This window comes from Strigops habroptila, chromosome 10 (assembly GCF_004027225.2).
Source record: "Strigops habroptila isolate Jane chromosome 10, bStrHab1.2.pri, whole genome shotgun sequence".
Classification (NCBI taxonomy): domain Eukaryota; kingdom Metazoa; phylum Chordata; class Aves; order Psittaciformes; family Psittacidae; genus Strigops; species Strigops habroptila.
Genome location: NC_046359.1, coordinates 37721757 through 37743678, shown reverse-complemented (window position 1 = coordinate 37743678; position 21922 = coordinate 37721757).

Here is a 21922-nt window from a genome sequence, read left to right as displayed (position 1 = left end):
TCCCTCAGCCACTGCAGTATATATGTCGGGCTATAGACAAGAAGTGGCTTCTGGTTGACTGCTCTGAGCAGCCGCCGCTGTCCCATGTGTGTGCAGGATAGATACTGCCCTGGGCAGGAGTGATGCTACCCCATAGCCCCACTGTGCCTGATCCTTCACCAGAACCATGCCCTGGCAGTCCTGTTGCTGCAGGCACCAGTCTGGGGGGCTTTCCTCTATGGTAGAGGATCTCAAAGAAGTTTCTTCCTCATGTCTGTAGTGCTCTGGGAAATGAGAAGGTCATCTGTTTCATGACCTTATAGAAGCCTTCCAATACGTAAAGGGGGCCTGCAAGAAATCTGGAGATGGGCTTTGCACAAAGGCATATAGTGACAGAACAGGGGGCAATGGCTTTAAACTGACAGAGGGGACATTTAGATTAGATTTAATGAAGAAATTCTTCACTATGAGGGTGGTGAGGCCCTGGCACAGGTTGCCCAGAGAAGTTGTGGCTGCAGTGTTCAAGACCAGGTTGGACGGGGCTTGGAGCAACCTGGTATTGCAGCTTTTCTTTATCAGACTTTTTGCAGCTCTGGTCACTTAAATAAATAAAACTGATGGGAGAAAGGTCATTACTTTAAAAGTTGATAAAATCAGATATGAAAATGCTTCCAGACCAGGGACTGATGATGCGAAGGGGTGAACATCTGCGCTTTCTGGTGCCTTCTCTGGGACCTGAGAGGTGCATGCCATTTCTTGGCATGAATGAAAGAATATGTTTATGCCAGATTGTTTAGTGTTATTGTGATAAACTATAACAAATGGTCCATGTGGCCTGTGAATAAGTTTTAAGGATGCAACTTGGGATGAGCATTAAAAACAATCTTAGAGGCCATTTCATTGCAGATACACTCCAGCCTTACAGTGATCTGCCTTAATTGACTTCAGTGAGGTTATACTAGCACAAAACTATGTTCCTGTAAAAATTGCCAGATACCAATTTTCATCCTATCTATTTTTTTGTAACCAGCCATATGCTTTGACATGGATGTAATTGGCCAGCCCCATTCTTATCCAAGGTAGCCCTCATGCAGTGAGGTGAGAATACTTTGCAGTATTGATTAATCTCTGCTTTATTTCTGAAATCTCCTGAAGACCAGGAGGGTTTGAGGAGGAATGTTGATTGGAAATTCTATATGGGAAATTGGTTGTGGTGCCTGTAACTAAAGAGGAACAAAGTGGAGGGAACACAGTGTGCTAAGAGAGATTTTATAGCCTGGGGCTGAAGAAATGGAAGCTCTCCCACAATAATGAGATTTATGCAGAATATTTTGATGCTGGGCTTGCCCTTTCCTTTTGCTAACACAGCCTCTCCAGACTGTATCAGTGAAGCCCTTGCTGCTCTGCTTGAATCGAATTGTGGTTAATAAATGTGGAATATACAGGAAAAAAACCAAACAATGTAAATGTCTTGAAAACCCTTTTTTAGGCCAAATTCTGCCTCTTAGATCAGACGGAACAGATTCTATGAGGAGCCATGAGTTCTGGAAGAAAATAAACCAAGAGGTTATGTAATTATATGCGGTTATAAAGTAGATGTGAAGTAATGTAGTTGGCTTGTCAGTGGGTATGGGTGTAACAGTAATTTCTTCATCTGTATAAAAATAAAATTAAATGGAACAGAAAGTTGATGAGAACTCCCAATCAAATTTGATATGCTCATTTAATGAAGTAACCTGCTGGAATCTAATACAGAATCCCTGGGGTATAAACCTTTCTTAAAACATATGGTGGTCCAAGAAACAAATATTTCCTTTGAATGGGGCGTTATAGTGCCAAACCAGGATGATGGCAGGAATGGAGGAGGGGTCAGTGGTCACCGGTGTCTGGGTCTTGGCACTGTTTGTACGTATTGTAGGCAGGTCCCAATTAAAAGATCCATGCAACTCACAGCAAAAACATTTGCCACAAGAAAGGGAAAAAGGAAGATACAAATGACACATGCGACCTGACTACAGTATATGCAAAGTGTAGATGAAGTACGTGTACTTCACTTTTTGTTCAGTGAAGTACACCATGACTAAAAGGAGTCCTTTCTTACAAACTATTTGGTCCAACTAACTAGAGATGGATCAAACCAAAATGTTAACAAACATGCGAGTACACATTTTACCTAAGTTGAAAATCAAGTGTTTGGGGCTCTGATGTAGTGTTCAAACCTGAAACACTTCTACAGAATTCAGTTGGGTCCAATCCTTGCAATTGGTTTGTAACCAGACTTTAATCATCAGATTCACTGCTGGGGTGTGTAAGGCTCTGAGCTTAACATGCCAGAAGTTCTTGCACTTGAATAGCTCTGAGCGTGCCAGATGCAAGTCTCACAGAATAGTCTTGTATTTCTTTTTTCCAAAGCACAAAGTTGTATAAATGTAATTGCCATTCGTAGTAATGGCAGTCAGAGACAGTCACAGTGTCCCTATAATCACGGTGGTTCCCAGAGAACCAGTAGTGGGTCACCAACTCCTTAGGTCACCTTCTTCAGTGATAAAAGACCAGCATTATGGGGCTATGTGTTGGGGTTTTTGCCATCTGATGGAACCCATGTGAAACGAATCAATGGCTTCATTCCAGTTCCTAGTGTAAACTTGTTGGCAGTCTCCAAGGATATGCAGACTAATTTCATCCATCAAAAGCAGAAAATATCTTTATCCGGAAAAAACTGCTTTTTCTCCCCTTTGGAAAAATGTAAATACACAGGACAAAATACGCAGCAGTTCATAGCAAGTTATGCATTCCTCTGCAGTGTGTAACCTGTTCTCAAAGAGGTGGTCTGGATCAATTTGTGAACATTTGGGAGGGAAAGCTGGATTTGGAGATACTCTGAAATATGTTGTTTCTTCTGCTTCTTCTATGAAACACTCAATTACAAAAAAGCCAAAAGACTGCAAATAAGAATATGAGCTGAATTTATTTTTTTCCCATCGATATCCAGCTATGATGGATAACACAGGAGGTGAATAACTGCAGATCCTGCATCTCAAATACAGCCAATCGATGTACACGAAGTTGGGTCACAAAAAGTGAAGGAGGAAAGATGAACACAACAGAAGGTTTATGTCAGCGTAAGTATAGGCCCTACATAAAGCCACAGGAAAACTGGGCTGGTTTTTGTTGTACTTTTTGCTTTGGACTTGGCTGTGCTTCCATGGGGCTGTTTCCATTTCTCATTCTTTGTCTTGGAATGAGGGCTTCTTTAGGGACAGAGGGAGGAATTTACCTAGGAATAACTGAAAGTTACCGATATGTTTTGAGATCATTATCAGTCAAGAGAGCTGTTAACATGACTTTGGTTAACATTTCCTGTAGCAAAGCACCCTAACTGCTCTTCTGGCCTCTATCTCATGTTTTAGCATTAAAAGTTGCTCCGCTGCTTTGTGGTAGCAGATGGTGTCTATCAAGTAGCTGAAATCTCAGTGCATATCCCAAGGACTGAGGAAGAGATCTCAAGCATTAAATCCCTGGGTTTCTCTAGTGCCATGCTCCTTAAAGCAATGCTGTAACACCCCAGGTGCTCTGCAGGCCCTAAAACACACTCTCAACAGTTGGCTATCCATGTAAAGAGTGCAAAAATATTGTGTCTTGGTCTCCACAAGACCCTCATGGACTCATTCAAACAATACCTCACTGATCAGACCTCCTTCCCCCTTGTAAGCAGCGTAGCAGGAATCAGTGACTCTCTCCCACACTGGGGGAGATCTGTCCTCAGAAGCCAATGGATATGTATATACAAAAATATGTGTCACAGGTTGCATATATGGAAACTGCATTCACATACCTGCGAGCGAGAATGCACATAGCAAGAAAGGAAAGAATCGACTCATGCTTGGTCCATTTCTATGGATGCAAAGATTAAAGTGGTGCATATAAGCTTAAAGACCTCTTTAAAATTTGCATTGGACTGCAATATTTAGACAGGGGTTTTTTTCTGTGTTTGTAAACCTCTCCCCCTGTTTGCTAAGTATCTTTGCACTTTCTGGGCAGCTTCAGTAGTTATATTCTTAGCAGTCTTATTCTATGGCTCTCGGGAGGGAAAAAGGAAATTTCAGAGACTGTTCCACTTCTGGGTTACTCCAGCCATAGCAGGTTGGTTTTGCAACTTGTGTTGCTGGATGCAGGAAATTGCTTTTGGAGGCAACTGAGTTGAACTAAGTGGTCTTATTCCCAGCTGTCTTACTTTAGCTTTACTCCAGCACAACTACTTCAACAGGGGACACAAACCAGGCTTTAAAGTCATTTCGCTAAGAACAGTCAGGCTCAGTTTGCCATTTTACTGGTGGCTCCACACAAAGCCTGTGTGTTTGTAAAGTGTTTTAACATTGACTGCCACAGTAGCCTACATATACATGCCATCTATATTACACATTTGAGTTTATATTTGAAATCTAGAAAAATGAAGAATATGATGATTTTCTGGAGAAGGAAATAGATCTTACTATCACTTAAAGTGGTATATTTTACAAGGTGTTGCTGTCATTTTTATCTCATCCAGCAGTATTGAAAATAGCATTCTTTAATGCTGGATTCAATTCTTGTGCTGTGTTTATTGCATGGGTATATTACATGGCTAGAGCTAGGGGAAACTACCATTTTCAGTTGCTTATAGCTTTTGCAAATAGTTTTCAGGCTGAAGATTTGGTGCTGGAATTCAGCCCAGAGAGGAATTTATCAGCAAAGTTTTATCAGAGGTTGTTGAGATATCTTTGACTTCTGAGAGAACAGGTAAGTATATTTGCCTTATCCTCTCCAATCAGACATGCTGTGCACTCATAGCTCAGCTTGAGAGCAGAATTCGGTCACTGGCACTCCAGGTTGTTGGGGTCATACAGTCAGATTACTATATCAGTTTTCATTTCAAACATGAAAGCAAGTTTCCAGTGTTCCTGACTGGAAAGAAATGCTTGAGACCATGAGCTGTATTGAAATAACACGGCGACATCTACTTGAGTCTGCAGAATAACCGAAACAGAGCACGAAATAGAGTGAAGTTGTGCTCTTAGCAGATTTTCAATGGAGAACATGCTCTTTTCAGAGGAATGGCCTCTCCCCCAGGCCTCTGGCATACAGCAAAAAAGCCTCCCAGGTGAAACAGTCATGTTCTTGTTTCTTTGGTGCTTTAGAAACAAGAATGAAAAGGTCAGGTTTTCAGGTTCTTGTTGAGAAAAAAAAAAAGAATCTGAGGAAAAAGAAATAGCTAAACATCTGAAATATTTTCAGCTTTGACAATGTTCTCTCCAGGATTTTTCTTTTTAAATAAATATAAATATATCTGTAGCATGAACTGGTCCAACTGCGGAAGTGTCCTAATGGCAAGCCTGTCCAGAAACAGCCCAGTCCCCTCCTGTCTGTGATAACTGGGCAAAGCACCTTGGTGCAAATACCCTCCACCAGCTAATGAGAAGGGAAGGCAGAGGTCTCTTAGAGGAGTGTTTAGCTGCACTTCTCAGTTCCTTTTGGGCTTTTATTCACTGCTAAGTAGTGGCAACCTGACAAGAGAATAAAGCCACGATGGCCCTTTAAGATAAGGTAAATCTCAGCTGAAGACAAGCTGTGTTCAGACATGTCTTGATGTTCAACCACTGCCTGACCTAAGAGAAAATCTAAGCATGAAGGAACCTGATTCAGCAAAAAATGACCACAAAAAAGAGCAAGAACTGTAAGCTGCATCTCCAGAAACAAGCAATGAGAAGGTTTTACACCAAAGAAAGACCTGCTTGGGAAAGTGCATTAGAAGCGAATGTCTCTGTCAATGGCACATCCCTAGGCTGGCCAGGCTCTGTGTGAGAACAGCTTCATAGCAGTCTAGTTTCAGCTTCGACATGATCCTATGTTACTTGGTGCTATGTGTCTGTCTCTGAATCTTGATCTATTTCTTTGAAATCTTTTCAAGAGTAATCTGCCACAGAATGTGATTGTAAAAAGGGAAGAAAAGTAGCAAATGTCAAAGTAAAAAAATATGGGTCAATCAGAGTCTTCCTGTGTGATTCATCATTGCACCCATATTTCCTGCTGGGATAATTACAGGATTTGTTTAGAAGACTGTGATTCTTCTGCTTTATTCCCAAGTTGTTGTAAATCACTCAATAGAGGTTGCATACTCACCATCTTTGTACTAAAATAATTCCTAATCCATACCAAAAATTTTTCATTTGCTTTAAGGGAACTACTTCCAGAGGCTAAATCAGGACAAATCATTTTCTTGTATCTCTTCCTTCTGCAGCTTGTCTTCTGAGGTTTGGCTATATTGGTGCCATGAGTACATGGTGCTGATTTTCTTGGACTTGATGTAGACATCTCTTGAGAAAGAGTATGGCATTGAACTCTGTCCATCAGTTTGCCGTATAGACCATCGATAGCAAGGAGACATACATGTGACTTTGAGTAATGTGGGTTGGCTTGAAACTGGGTTCCTCAAACTGGAAGAAGCCTCCAAATCTCCTAAACTTGGAGCCGTGTTCTCCAAAGTTTTTCTTGGGGTCACTTTCACAGTCACCCCTCCACAAATCTGACTACCAGAAACTGAACAGACCACTGGAGGCACCTTTCATGATGGAAACAGAGTGGGAAGGCCAGAAAGAATTTAGATCTTTTTATAGAGTTGGCAGCCTAAATGTATTCACAGCTAAGGAACCCTTATATTAATACAAGTAACCATATGCAGTGATCAAGTAGGGCAAAACTACTCCTGTCTCAAAAAAGAAAAGACATCTCAGCAGAAACTGTATGAAAGGCTTATTAGGAGTGGGACGAAAACATTAGCCCTAAGTAAATCATAAAGTTGACAGTGCTGAAAAGCCATCTAATTTCCACCATTCAATTAACATCCTACTTGTTTGATTTGTTTGATTATTGTATTTCTGGGGTTTCTAAGAGAAAACTTCGTGTGTTCACTCAGCGTTCAAATCCAGCACTGGTTTCCTGCTTAAATGAGAAATATTGTGTTTTTATGTTCCTAGTTTAATGCAGCAAGTAAACAGAGATCAAAGTATCTTGAGAACTACGTTTAATTACAATCGCCGCCACAAATGCCAGAGCAAGATGTGGCTTTTTCATAAAAGAAAACACAGTAAAACAATATTATGCAGTTTACAAATTCCATCAAACCACTGTACAAATAAACAATGCTACTGAATCACACAACAAATCATCTTACAATTAGGCCACACAAGACCATCTGGTTTGCAAACCAGCCTACAAGCCAAAGAGGAAAACTTTGAAGATAAATACTGCCATATGTGGAAGCCCAGGAAAAATATTACTTACTAGCACGGAGCATCATTTTGAAATGCAATTCTCTGTGGGAATTGAAGATTTCTTACTGAGGCTAATATGTTTTGCAAGAAACCTCACAAGATGGAACCAGAAGGTATTACAGATAGGCCCAGAGACTGTGAAGGAATGAAAGCACTTTTAAAGCAGCTGGATTCAGCCTGTCTGCTGGTTGAGTACCTAAGTTAATTTGGAAGTTTTAACATCTTTTTTGTCCAGGACATTTGTCTAATTGCATAAGGGAAACATCCTGTTATTTCTCAATTGAACTGTACTGATAATAGCAAAAAGTAGAATTTGCTCTTCATGAGCTTTGAATGGCTAAAGTAGAATTATTTTATCACTACTTATTCTACCAATGGTTGGAGGTTCTTAGCATGCTGATGGACAGCTTTGCAAAGCTCCAGGACTGAAGAGCAAGATTTACTGAAGCAAACAGATACATGGGAAGTCTGCCTTCCAGTCACATAATGGTTGTGCAGTTCAGGAGACTGGAATTCAGCATTTTCTAAACACCAAGGTAATATACCTAAAAATAGAGACCAGCAATCAAGATGTCTAAAATAATCCTTCAAAGGTGTTGACCAATGAACATGTCTTTTGTGGTAAGTTTCTCCTCAATATTGATGATGCAGGGTCAGGTCCTGAAGCACAGTGGTCGAAATAGGAGGATATCAAAAAAGCAGCAAATCATAAAAAGCACAAACCCAACAACAAATCCACCTCAACAAATTTTTATTAAAAAATACAGAAGTTTCATTTGTTTGAAATTTACAGTCTCTGTGCAGTCCTGTTGCTTTGTTCCCAATTTGTTTTGCCTTATGCTATGAAAGACCATGAACATGTGAAGAGGAGTTTATCCTTCATTTTTGAAACTAATGAAAAAATGTTGAAATATTAAAAAGATAGTTTATAGAATGATAAAATACCCTTTAAACTATATTGGTTTATATGCATTATATAGGGTATAAAATGGCTTGAAAGCTCATAGTTGAAATCTCTGGCTCATTGAATGTTTTCTTCCTGTCACAGGTATTTCACATAGAGTTGATCAAAGGTTTGGATTCTCCAGAAAATGGCTCATATGTTAAGAATAACTCAGAAGTGCTGAAGTCACAGTTTTGTTCTTGCAGGGTTGCTAATGAAATCTGTACTCTTGGTACTGAAGTTTCAGAGATGGGTTTAGGCAATGTTTTTACAAACTGAAAACATACCTTTAAAAATGCAGCCCTCACCCCCAGTTTTCAGCCTCAGGGCAAGTGCAACATCCCTACAGTTGCCCTGCTTCAAAACTTTCCAAATCTGTTGTGTCCAGCACATCATCCTTTAAAGAAATGATGTAAAACTAGTTGTGGGCTTGGGAGCTTTTGCTTCAGTTCACTACGATGTGAAGTTGCGCATAACTGTATCACATCTCAAACTGTCCTGATGCATGCTGAGCCTTCATGCTGGGTCTCCATTTGCTGCACTAGTTAAGTCCAGTGGTTTCAAGCAAGGCCTGATTTACATCAGTGCAAGTCTGAGCCAAGCCTTGATAAACCAGAATGAGAAACAAAAGTGGGTGGTACTAGCTTTGGGGCACCAGAGTATTTCATCATATATTCAATGGGCGCTGCATTTCACAGGGAACACTACCATGCTTGATGTCTGTTAGTAGCTCATGAGAGCATCTCACTCTCTGAAGTCTCTCTAAAGGTTCTTTGGATCACAGGGTGCTAAAAACATTACCTTCTTAATCCAACATATAACGATTGAGTCTTTTCTCAAGCATAATGGCTGATTTCTTACTTAGTTTGAGGTGCAGTCACTGCATTTGTAGGCTGTTTGGACCAAATAGCCAATGCAGAATGGGAGATTTCTCCTTTCAGCACCACTGGGCAGCAGTTCTCATGGAGATTCAGAAGCTGGTATACAAAGGTTTGCCAGCTTACATGCTCTATAGATCCTAATTTTGTTATGTTGATGCCATGGATTAAAATAGCGAGCAAGCAGGCTGTGCAGGTTTTCAACTCGTGATCTTTGCATTTCTTACTGCTTTTTTAATTCAGAATGTAGCAGTTATTTTGTAGGCATTGACAGTAGTCCTAGACCTACACAGAGCATAGAGGAAGACCTGATCTTTGCCCTTGCACAAGGTAAATAGCTAAAGCTGTGGAGAAAACCAAGAGAGTTTCTCGCTTAAAAGGGTTTTCTCTCCTGATGACATTGATCTCAGGCTTCTCTGGCAGAGCTACACCAGTTTATCCTGGCTGAAGATCTGATCATGGCTAGGCATCAGCACTGACCCTGAGATGGCTTAAAACATGTGTGAGTCACAGAGAGTTTTGGATGGGAAATTTGGAAGGGATGTGCTGGGGTAGGGCAGGGTAGGGTAGGGCAGGGCAGGCAGGAAGTGGGCCCATGGCTGGGAAAGAAAAGCACTTATGGTTCTGCATTTTATTTCTGTGTTTCTTGCCCTGCTGTCTCCCTGTCTCCTAGTATTTCCACCACAGAGCAGGCTGCAGCCCTTTAGCATGCAAAGAAATGAGCAGAAAGAAAGAAACCTTGTCCCAAGTGCTAGATTTTGGCTGAAAATGTGAGCAAGAGATGAAATCTCTCTCATCCTTGCAGAGGCCTGTCTCTCTGCAGCTGATGGTGAACGGCACTGAGTCATGGTGAAAGACATCATTAAATCCTCCAGGCCAAAGAAACCCTTGCCAGCATCCCAAAGGGGATTCCCAGCCACCTCACGCATGCACAACGCCTCTGGCACCCAGTGGCTTGCCCAGCTTTATTTATTTATTTGCTTTATTCACCTCTGTTTTGTCTGGAAAAGACTTATCTATCTCCTCCTGCAGCTCAGGTCTTTTCTTTCAGCTCCTGCCAAATCCCAAAGCCACATGTTTTGGGAGTCTGTTTGGAGGAGGAGTCAGCTCGCATCCCAGCTCATGGGAAGTGACTGGACCTGCGAGGAGAGGGACGCAGTGCCATGGCTGGAGGGTGAGATGGCAGGTTGGAGCTGTGATGTTTGGCAACCTGCAAAGGATGTGGGGTTGAAACTTCACCCTGAGATGTAGCTTCAGCCCTGGTCTGGGCTTCCAGCAGGGATGTGGCCTCCTCTCAAGTGAGCATGATCAGAAGGGCAGATAGGATGGAGGGAGATGGAAAACTGATATTCAGCGACATCGGGAAACATGACTAGGCAGTAAAAATGACCCCTAGCACCTCTCATGGGTGAGCTAAGCACTGTCACAGAAAGCCTCTTTTCCCTTTGCTCACTTGGGTGGATGTAACACTAGTGGGTGCCATTCTGGCTGGGACAAGACTGTCAGCTCCTGCCACAACCACTGGCATCCATGGAAATATGCCATTTTATTCCATCTCTGTGCTTTTGCCTGTGCCTTGCTTAGGAAGCTGCCCCAGTAGTGTCCCCAGTGAGATGGGCTGTGCATACATCCCCTGCAGCCAGGCTGTGGCAGGGCAGGAATGGTCCCTTTCTCCCCTTTGGGGGCTCGTCATGAGCCCCGCTGTGCTCCCTCTGTGAGAGGAGAGCATTGTCAGCACCACTGAGATCCAATGCCCTTGGCACGCACACTGCTGTCCTGACGTTAAATAAATAATGAAAGAAAAAGAGACAGAGAAAGGGAGTGAAACGTACACCCTCCATTTCACACAGTGTCCAGAAAGCCTGGCTGTCAGCATCCTGCTGGCCTCCCTCCAGGCAGGTATTCATTACATAGATTTGACTTTCTAAATACGATAGAAATGAGAGCTGCAAACTTAATATGTTTTTCTTCTTGGGAGATGAGGGGGCAGGAGGGAGGGGAATAACGTTTACCTCATAATTTCCCTTTCTCTTCCCCTCTCTGTGTAAGCCACATTATTCTTTCTGCAAAGGTACTTGGGGAAACTTGCTAAAATTTTCCCTCATGCTTGAAATTTACTTACCCTGGGTAACAGGAAATGTGGTGTCTTGTGATGTAGATTGTTATACCAGATGGTAATCTTAGCACATGCTATTTGTGTAGATCTGCGGTGCAAGTGAGTCATCGTTCGTATCTGACCTTCACTGCTGTGAAAATACTTCTTTCAATAACAACAATAACAATAAAAATAACAATAACAATAACAAACAACCTGGCGTGGTTTGGCTCTGCCTGGCGTGAAGACAAGGGCACACTGTGCAGCCCGTGAAGGTGGGTCCTGGGCTCCCCATGGAGCACAGTTACAATCCCTCCAGAGCGGGATCCAAGGCTCATTATGAGTCTTTCCATCGGCTTCACTGAGCTCTGGATCAGGCCCAGGTTGTGTTTCATCACATTACAGCCTCCTTACGTCCCCTGCTCTGCACTCCTCCATTGACAGAACGCACTTGCCCTTTTTCTGCTGTATAGGAAGAGGGACAGCCACATAATCAGGCTTAATGGGACCAGCTTGCTGCTCTTCCCAAAGTCCCTGTGCCATGCTGAATTTAGGAGAGAGAGAAGACTGTGAAATGCATTACCCTCGAATAACAACTATGTTTGCAATTTCTGCACCTGAATAAGGAGAGTTTTTACCTAAGTCAGGTATTTTGATAGGGGGCATTAACTTTTGCTGGAGCCTCCCACAACACTTGTGCCAGCTCAGCCTTCCTTATCTCTTTCCATTGTATGCACACATAACTCTGAACACAAGTTCCTACCTCAGTAAATCTGGAGATCTAAGTCCAAATCCTGCAAGGACTTTATTCATGCAGGCTTGAACCCATACATTGAAATTACAGTTGTTATTCATGATGCCACTGCAGTCCTGTAGAAATCCAGACACAGTATTTAACTCCAGTGTTTCCTGCAGCAATGAATTCCACTCTGGGAAGAAGTATTTCCCTTCATTTTCCTGAAGCTGTCCTTGGGATTTCAGATAAAGATTCATTTTTCTTTCCATTAAAATTAAAATACTAGATGCCAATAGAAAGTGATTTATGGCCCTTTGTAACTATCAAAACCTAATCTCTTTCCAGACTCATTCTTCTGGTCATTTCAGCACCTATGTCCTAGGAAAAAAGGTGAGAGTTTCAGACCAGGTTACCTATTGTGCTTAGAAAGTTGTCTGATAAAACAAATAAAGCATTAAGTTAGGAGAACCCAGAAGCCTATCATATGCAAAACTTTTCCAAATCAATTACAACTCACATCTGATAGAGTGAAAGTCACACTGGCAATTAGATCAAGAACGGCTGATTAAATTCCTTAGGCTTCCCAAATCACAACGCTAGTATTTGTTTCAAAGACCTTATAATTACTGTACTTAAAAGGCTGTTATTCAATACTCTCTTCAAACTCTGAATTGCTCTTGATGTCAACTTGAGGTACACAACATTCTGTCTGTGGCATGTGCTGTAGTTGATCAGTGAATATGACCTTCGTGGCAGCATGTACATCTTTTCCTTTGTACTAATCTTCTCTTTGAAAGATCAGAGTAGATGGATATTGTAGAAGAGGCAGTAGGTTTGATTAAAAGCCTATTAAATCAATGAAAAAACCTTCATTTTTCTGTGAATGTTAATGGACTTTGGAACAGGTCCATTGTGACTGATTTTGCTGGATCACTGTTGCAATAAAAATGCCTGTTTTCTAATGCTGAACTGTACTTACCTCCCAAGCAGGGGAGTCAGAGTGACACATACATTCATCTTAGCCTGGTTCACATTTTTCAGTTGCTTTGATGTCTTCAGATGAGAGCATCTGACAAAGGCTTTGGAGTGTTGTGAAATTATATATTTCTTCAGCAGCCTGTCTCATTCAAGAGAATGTTGTATTTGTTACACTGTCCTGCTGGTAGCAGCGATAAAGTGCTTTAAAACTGAGGTCCATTTTCTTGCTTTCACATCCAATATATGCAGCCCTTGTAAAAGGCAGAAAAATTCCTGATGTTTGAAAAAGTTGCTTTTGGTGCCAAAGCAGACAGAAAACGTCTATGCTCCTGTACAAATGCAAGGGGAATAAAGCTGTTTCTAAGGGGATAAATGTCTCTCCTATTTCCTATTCACTGTTACTTTGGTTACTGTTACTTTTAAACATTCCTAGCATTTTGCACGCAATAAAAAAAGTGGCAAAATCCCTGTTCATTTCTAGGCACTGTTTTCAAACCAAAGCTGCTTGTGTCAAAGAAAGGTGTAAACACCAAAGTCCATCCAACTCCAGTATAGTAGCCCATCCTAGATGGAGCTCTTGCTACTCTGCTTGTTGAGGAAGGATATACAGGAAAAATAGAATAAAAATAAAGCAAGCATGAGGAACTTGAAAAACATTATCACAAGACCAACAGATCTGTCCATTATCATTGGGCTTATGATCACCATCAACTGTGTTTCTTCCTTCTGTGGTTTAGTCCATGATGCAGGACCTACATATGGTCATGTATGACGTTACATACAGTCCTCAGCTGTGGAGAGTGCATAAATGTGACTTGTCACAGGAGTTAATCTTGCGAAGAGCTGTACTGAGGAGTTGGGTCCTGATGAAGACAAAAACCACTTATTAAAGCCTGTCCTTTGCATCCAGCTGTTACCATCTATCACCCTCTACTGCCACTCTTCCCTCCAAAACTGTTCTTCAGAGGAAGCAAACAGGAGGCAGCCCCACTCTTAATCCTCTTATCAGAACCACAAGTCAGTGCATCCACTCAGGACAAAGAGCCCACCACTAGAAACATTTCCCTCTGACAACCTTGGTTGCTGTCCTGTAATTAGTGTTTCTTTTATTTATTTAGGAATCTATTTCAGCTGAATACTTCATTGTGCTAATGAGGAGAGCAGTGCAGTTACTGTGTCATGATGTGGGTTTGGTTCTACCCAGTAGGTTACAGGTAATGAAGGGAAAAAGAGCTCAAATTTCCTACTTGCTTGAGGATTTCTTTGTGTTTTCCTGCACGACTAGATGAAAGATAGCTGCTGCCATCCTGTAGTTTCTAGGCTGAAATGCTAGATGCAAATGCAAAACTGATTGGGGTTATCTGCACACAACCTGGACTGCCAGTTAGGAGGCTTCTCATTCACCTTCTCGGCACAAGGCTGGGCTGGGATCAGGCCTTGGGACAATCACCATTGTTTCCTATCTGGCTTCTCATGGGCCCTTTCCTCCAATTCCTTTTCTTGGTGTGAAAACAGGCTTGCATCTTCATAGGTAGTGCAGAACAAGAGTTTACAGAGCATCTGAAATATTTTCTGCCAGTAAGCAGTGCCTGTGAGTGGTCCTAGTGTTGTGTTTTGTAAGATAGATTGTATGGGATTTCATTTGCACTTTTATAGCCTATTAAAATGGCTGAGTTACTGCTATAGGTTTGCTGTTTCTGAAAACATTCTAGCTTTCATTTAACAATAGCATTTGTCTTTGTACTGTGGTGTTCTTATTTCTTCCTAAAAATATAATGAAACTCATTATTCATTTTCCTCCAAGCATTACATAAAGTATCATCTCTGGCTGCAGTATCTACAAATATGGCAGTCTTTGATGTTCCTCATTTGTCTGTCATTAGTAATATCCTTTAGTAACCTCTGGCTAAAGGTTTTTTCAGATATGCAGTTCTTCTCGTAACTTATTTACCCAGAACAGTTTAATTCAGAGGCAACATCTGGATTTCCATGGAAGTCAGGCTTACAGCTTAGCTGACAGAGGTACCAGAGAGGTCAAGTGAACTGCCTGTGGTGATACTTTAGCTGCCATTGAACTTAGGACCTTCCTGCCTCCAAAACACTGTGCTGTAACTGTTAGACTCTCCTCTCTCCTCAAAAATCATATTCCTGGGGATGATCTTCTTTCTTCAGGCCCTGATTACATCCTTCCTTTTTCATGTTCATTTTTAGGCCAATTTTATCCGTTCACTGTATCAACCCTGTAGAACTGTCTTAAAAAAACACTGCTTGACCTCTCAGCTTTAGTTCTGCATTTGCTTCCAAATCATATTTCAACCCTTATTGTTTTGTTCAGATGACAGACATGGCTTGAAAGTGTCCTTGAAGCCCATGAAAAATGGTTTTCTGTTTCTTATAAATTTCTGAGATGCACAGATATTTCATCATCTGTGACTGTCTTGTGAAATCACGTCTTGTCAAGAGGCTTTTGAAGCCATAAAAAAACCCCACACAAACCAAAACTGTATTGTCTTCAGCTATTGTTTCTGTGCTAATTAAACAACTCTCTGAACAAACAGTGTAAACTCTCTAATAAACTTGTAATGAAAGAAATATTCAAAGCCCCAGTGATTAATGAGCAGATGTTAACAGGCAGTGCAAACTTATGGGAAACCATTCCTAATGGTGATGTCAGCAGAGAACAATTCACAGACATAATTACTAAAAAATTATCAGAGACTTCCTTGTCAAGTATTTTGTATGTTTATAAAGCTGTTGGTGACTCATTTTAAGCAGTCTGGGAGACTTATTTGATTTGGAATTAGGGTTTTATTATAGCTTAGCTGTTATGTAATAGTTTACTCAGACGAAATGGTCAGCTATTCTTCCATCTCAGCATCGTCCTTATGTGTGCACTGAGATGCCTTGTAATTCTCTCAGCAAATCATATCTGAATGCTTTTCCATACTTTCAAACCCTTGGAATACAGTCCTCATTAAAGCTGAGTAGTAGAACAGCCCTTAGCTTAATTACCCATTAGATTGTCTGCCATCCACCATAAAGTTCAAACGCTGTAGTACTAGCCACAGTTCCCTGTGCCATGTGGATCAGACATCTCTGACGTACAAGCAGCATCGGGAAGTGTTGCCTATGTTTGTTTTAGAGGTGATTTCGTTGCAGGCAGAGTGCTGCCATCTATGCAAGGCAGGTGCATTCACTGATTTCTTAGGTTGCAACACAATCTGCAATTAACACTGCCTGTCTCTCCAGTATCATTAATGTTCAAGCAAAGTAATCTGGATGTAATTTTCACACTGGCACTAAAATGACATTTCAGTGATTCTACGAGTTTCTTTTTCCAAGAAATTCCAGTACAATCAGCTATAGAATTATGCTTCTTTTTATTTGATTGCTTACTGTCATTCCTTCAGACAAGCTCCAAAACCTGAACTTGGAATTTTAAGACCAACACAGCTGCTCTCCACTCCTGGCTCTTCTCCAGGAGGTTTTAAGCATTTTATGGAGCTAAGATGTAGTTGGTATTTGTAAAAAGCACTGAGAATTTGGGGTGTTACAACAGAATTTGATTTTTGTGTTATATTTTGTGGTGGTGACAAGCTGTTGCAGATGAATAATGCCCACCAATATCAGATTTAGACTTGCACTACCAAAGCATGCATGGCATTACCAGCAAACCATAATAATTTTGGATCATGGCTCTGAGAACTCTCTGGAGTGGGCTGTTGGTACTCCTTTGCATTCTTTCATGTTTTCTCATCTGTAAATGTTATTTATATTAAATTTAAATTATCATTGCAGTCAAACCTCAACACAATTTCCTGGAGAATTATTTTTCTGCACAAACATGAAAGCTTCTCAGTACAAAAAGGTTTTGCAAAGCATCTCTCACTTAGACTGTAATTACTTTGGGGCAGAAATAGCCTATGTTTTTAATAAGCATAAGCAACACCTTGTATACCAGCAAATTGCTTCTAGTGCAGATGAGGCTCTGGTGCACGCTCCCAGCCTGAAAGGAACTTCAGAAAGATTTGTTAGGAAAGACATCTTCCTAGTGATGGAACTAGTAGTCATCTAGTACTTTAGATGTCAGATTACTCAACAGCACACAGAAAGGGACTATTACAACAGGGAGCAGAGATGTTAGAGCTTGTTCCACTCCTACTTGATATACAAACCCTGCTGAATTACCCTGTCATGTCTTAGAGAAGAAATGCCTCAGGGAGTTTGGCTGCCTTAAGTGTCCCTAGAAGCCAGTAGGAGCTGGGTGCCTAAAACCTGCTCTGCAAACTCCAGCCCTGCTCTGGCAGCAAAAATGAACAAAGGACTTCTGTGGCCAGAGCTTTTAATGGAACTTTCCAGAAAATGATGAAAGAATTTTTCAGTGCTCAATGACAATGAGTCAATGTCAATGTCAGTTGAGTCAGTGGCTCAATGTCTGGATGGACACCAGTGACAAGTGGCATCCCTCAGGGGTCTGTATTGGGACTAGGACTGTTTAATATCTTTATCAATAACATAGATTTTCCTCATCACCACATCTATGCACAGAGCTCATAACACTGTGAAGGGCAGGAGAGGCAGAGGATGAAGTGACCCTGGACCATCTCAGCCCCACCTGGTCCCCTGCTCTGGACCCAGACAGCTCCCATGTGCCAAGGAGAGAGTTTTTGCTGAAACCACGCCATGCAAGGCAGTTGCTGGCTCCTTTTTCTCTGCATACAGTTCACTTCAGCCCGGCAGCATGACTAGCAGCACGTTGGGTTTGTGTCTAAGTTTAACACTATACTTCTCTAAATATATCAGCGTCCTAATGTGGTAGAGCAGCAGAGACATGCTACTTCTTTTTCTCTTTGCAACTGCTTTTGTAGTATTACTGGGGAGCCATTCATCTGAAGAACACCTATCCTGTAAAACTGGATAGTGTCAGTGTCAGCCATCAACCTGGAAAAACTAGCACAGTGCAGAGAAAGGGTGACTTCTGTACAGTTTGCATCAGCATGCGACACTTGCGAGGACTTATGAGGGCATCCAGAAGTGTATTCAAGATTTGAATAAATGACTGCAAATGATAAGACTGGGAGACCGTCTGCGTTTGCTACTGTGTTCAGCTGTGGAGCTCCCTTTCCTTGGCCGCAGGCCATGTGCAGTGGCAAGATGGCCTTTGCAACAGCAATGGCAAGACACGAGCACTTAATGGGTGAAATTCATCCTTCGCGGAGGTCCCTTCTTAGCTCCTTTGGCTTAAATCTCTCAGAGCAGAGCTGAGTGGGAATTTAGCAGTAGGAAAATCTCACTCATTCAGAGCAAGTCCAGGCCACATGACATGACGGAAAGGGGCACATTGGCCATCTTGAGGTGAGTTCCTGCAGGAGCTGAAGTGACCCAGCTGGGAAGTCCCAGGGACAGAACGTGCTCAGCTCTCTGTCCTTCAATGGCAATACCGCCTAAGAGATGGAAAATTTGAAATGGACAAGAGCTTTTAAAGGGTAAAATGTTATTTTAAGCACACAGTGTTTTCTAAACTATTTATGTATCTAAGCTATACTCATTTATGGCATGTCCAAGCAAGGTACTAAAGCTTGTAGTTAAGCGTGCAAGCACTCTGATCAACTTCCTATTACATGCTCAGGATTGAGTCTCATCATGAAATGCTTTCCTCAATTTATGCTTTTAATTGGCTTTCAAAAACCCATCTCTACACCGCTGAAATGCATGTGAGTCATTTAATTCAGCCTGAGCCTCAAGTCAGCAAGCTTCAGTCTGTAATATTCATTTGAATAGCAATTATCGTCTTCAATAGATCTGTCAATTACAAAAATGCTCTGCCTTTTTTTATGGAAAAGGCATAAACAGCATGCAAATTGGTAAATGGTAATGGCAGAGGTATTTAGGGGTATAAAAGAGGTGGAGAGACTGACTCATGTATGTATATGTTTGAACGCTGTTCCTTTTGAAGTGACTTCTGGATCAGAAAGTTCAAATTGTTACCAAAACAATAAAATTTGGGGCTGTTTTTGTTTTGCAAAACTTTGAAGTAACTCCCTTTTATATATTGAAGTGTCTTTAATCTTCAGTAAGATCTTTCATAAAGTTAACATCCACATTTTCCATTTCTTTTCATTTTCAGTTGTTATTTGTCAGAGAAATTTTGGTGAATTGTAAGTGTGTTTGTGTAAAATGAGCAGCCATAAAATAACAATATAAAATACAAGAAAACCTGAACAGCAGGTACTTTCCAGAAGTGGTTTTGTTACTTCTTGTAAGATATGTTTGGAGGAGAAATGAATGATGCAGTGACCAAATGGTTAAAAAAGCAGATCCACTAAATAAACTGCATTTTGGACTGTTTGTATCTAGCTGGAGACCAGAGAGCAGAGGAGGGAGGTGCTCTGCACAGCGACTGCTTTAACTTTGTAAAAGAGAAAAGAAGCTTTGGGGGTATCCTGTGCCATAGAAAGAACTGTGTGTCAGAGCTGTATGTGCCTGTATATTTATGTGGTGTGTGTGGGTGAGAGAGAGGGTCCTGGAAGCAGAGACTAAATGAGGGATGTGGTCCTGGAAAGAGAAAACTAGAGAAAGGCCAAACAGCATTGCTGAGCTGGATCCAGCCCTGGGACATCACTCCAGCCAAGGAAGCTGTGAGTTAGATTTGAATTTTTTTTTTTAACATGTACATTTTTATTACATTCTGAGTAATTTCCCACAACATTCCAGCCTTTTTAGAAGGGGAAAGGAAGGGAGGCTTGAGAAACATCAGAACTCCTTTTTTTTTTTTTAAAGAAATTCCAGATCTCTTGAGAGCATAAGGCATTTGTAAGGTTCCTTACCCCTATTTAAAAAGCTAATGATGACATAACCAAATAGACTATAAAGGAGCAGCAGCTGCTCAGTGAGAAGAAAACCATAGGGGGCAGATCCTCAGCTGGCAATCACTGGTGAAACCAGAGGCAGCCTGATGGATGTCAGTGCCTGATCATTCACAGCAATCAATAAAGGCTACAAATAGCCACTTCTCTGCTGAGTGTTCTTTATACACCACTGTAAAGTGAGCTGAGAACGTGTAAAAGGAGCGTGCCTCGCTTTACGCAGCGAGGAACCTGAGGCCAGCTGAGTCACTAAGATCTCACAGCGAGGATGTGGTGGAGGCAGGGATAAAAGATATCCTGCTAAAAGCATGGGGCCAGCCTCCCTGCTGCCGCTCAGTCCTGCTGTCACACAGGCTTGGGTGAATCCTTGCAAGCTGCTCTCGGTGGCTTCCCTGTGCCCAAGCAGGTGAGGTAAAGTTGTTCACAAAACACACTGAAGCAATGGCCATTTCTGCGCCCAGTTTGGGTCATTTTTTGCTGCTTATGATAATTGTTGCTATTATTTGTCATTGTTATGGTCTGGTTTTAAGTTTATTCTGGCTGTTTTCGCTTGTTAGAAGAGCTGAGGAATGGTTACAGCCTGGGGATGATTATGGTAAAACTCACTGAATAATTTCTGAGTACTGTGGGAGATACATCCTCCCATCATAACATTTTTATGGCAAGTTTAATGTTCAGCTCATCTGGAATAAGCTGTGAGAGCCACACTACAGGAAGCTGTCAGGGTTACTGATGATTTTTTATTCTCTTTGGAGAAGAAGAAAACACAGGCTTCTGTCCTCAGTGGATTCTGTGATTTGTGAAGCACTGAAAGAGATCAGATTTCTGCAGAAAAGGAATATCCAATGGGTAACTATTTGTGCCAATTCCAGTTCAAACATAAGCCTTTCTTATACAAATAGTTCATGGCAGAGCAAGAGGTATTAAGAGAGATGTGAGCTGTAACCAGAGTGGAGGGAATGCTAATATTTCGTCCGGCCTGGGGTTTGGGAGGTGGGTTTATTGCTGTTTAGAATAAGAATCGAGAAATCCTGGAACAGCGCTGTGCTTTATTTTTGTTCTGTTGTGAAATTCCATCCTTACAGCACAGCTCTGTCTTGCTGGCCACGCAGGAAAACCAGTTTCTTTTCCAAATGGGCTAGACTCTGTATTTTATACGCTACCCCACGTTGTGGGCACTGCAAAACCATACCAATCCGGAAAGCAGCAGCGCAAACCTACACCTCTCCACCCTTCGTAAGTGAATTACTGATGAGGGGAAAAGGTGGAGAGGAATTTACTACTTCTTTTTAAGTGGTGCAGCCACTCTCTTCTGCCACATGGAGCACAGGAGGGGGTAGAGACATACTTCTGCCCCCACCTCCGCTCCCCCCTTCCCCGCCTCCTCTCTGAAGAGTTGCTCCTGTGTTCCCTTGAGCAAAGAGGCTGTGATTCTTGGCAGACTTCATGTCAGCTACACAGGTCAGGGGGAAGTCATTGCTTCCTCCTCCCACACTGCTCAGTCGTGTTAGGTTAGGACAAGACTTTGCAAGATGTTGCCCAATATTTGCAAATGTGTCTTTCCCATAAAGTAAAGGAAGAAACTGAAATGGGCCATAAACCTCAAAATGCCAGAAAATGAGGCTGCTTGGTTGATAGGTGAAAATGCCCCAGCATATATTAAATAGAGAAATTGAATATAGTTGTGGTTATGGCTCTGATCTAAGGATGGGGGGAACTTGAATTTTGTTCTTGACCATGCCCCAAACTTCTTGGCTTTTGATTAGGCTACTGAGATGCTGTCTGTCTTTGTTGCTGTTATTGCCCTTACAGTTCAATAACTTCCTGTCAGTTAGCTCTATTTGTTGATAGATTTGAACCTGTAGCAAAAGAAGGCCCTTTGTTTTCCCAGCTGAAAAGAGATTGTCCACCTGGGAAGGAGGAGTGGGAGAAGGCTTTCCTGCAGTAGGGCAGTATTTTGTGTCTTTGTTTTAAAGCAGCCCGAGAGAGTCAATAAAAGGCAAGCTACAACATTGCATAAACCCTCACTATTGCTGTTAGACTTTATTTATACAGATAGCAGTAAGACTACAACCCAGCAGTAAGACTACAATGAGGATCTTTTGTCACAGAGACAACAGTGGGATTTAGGCTACCA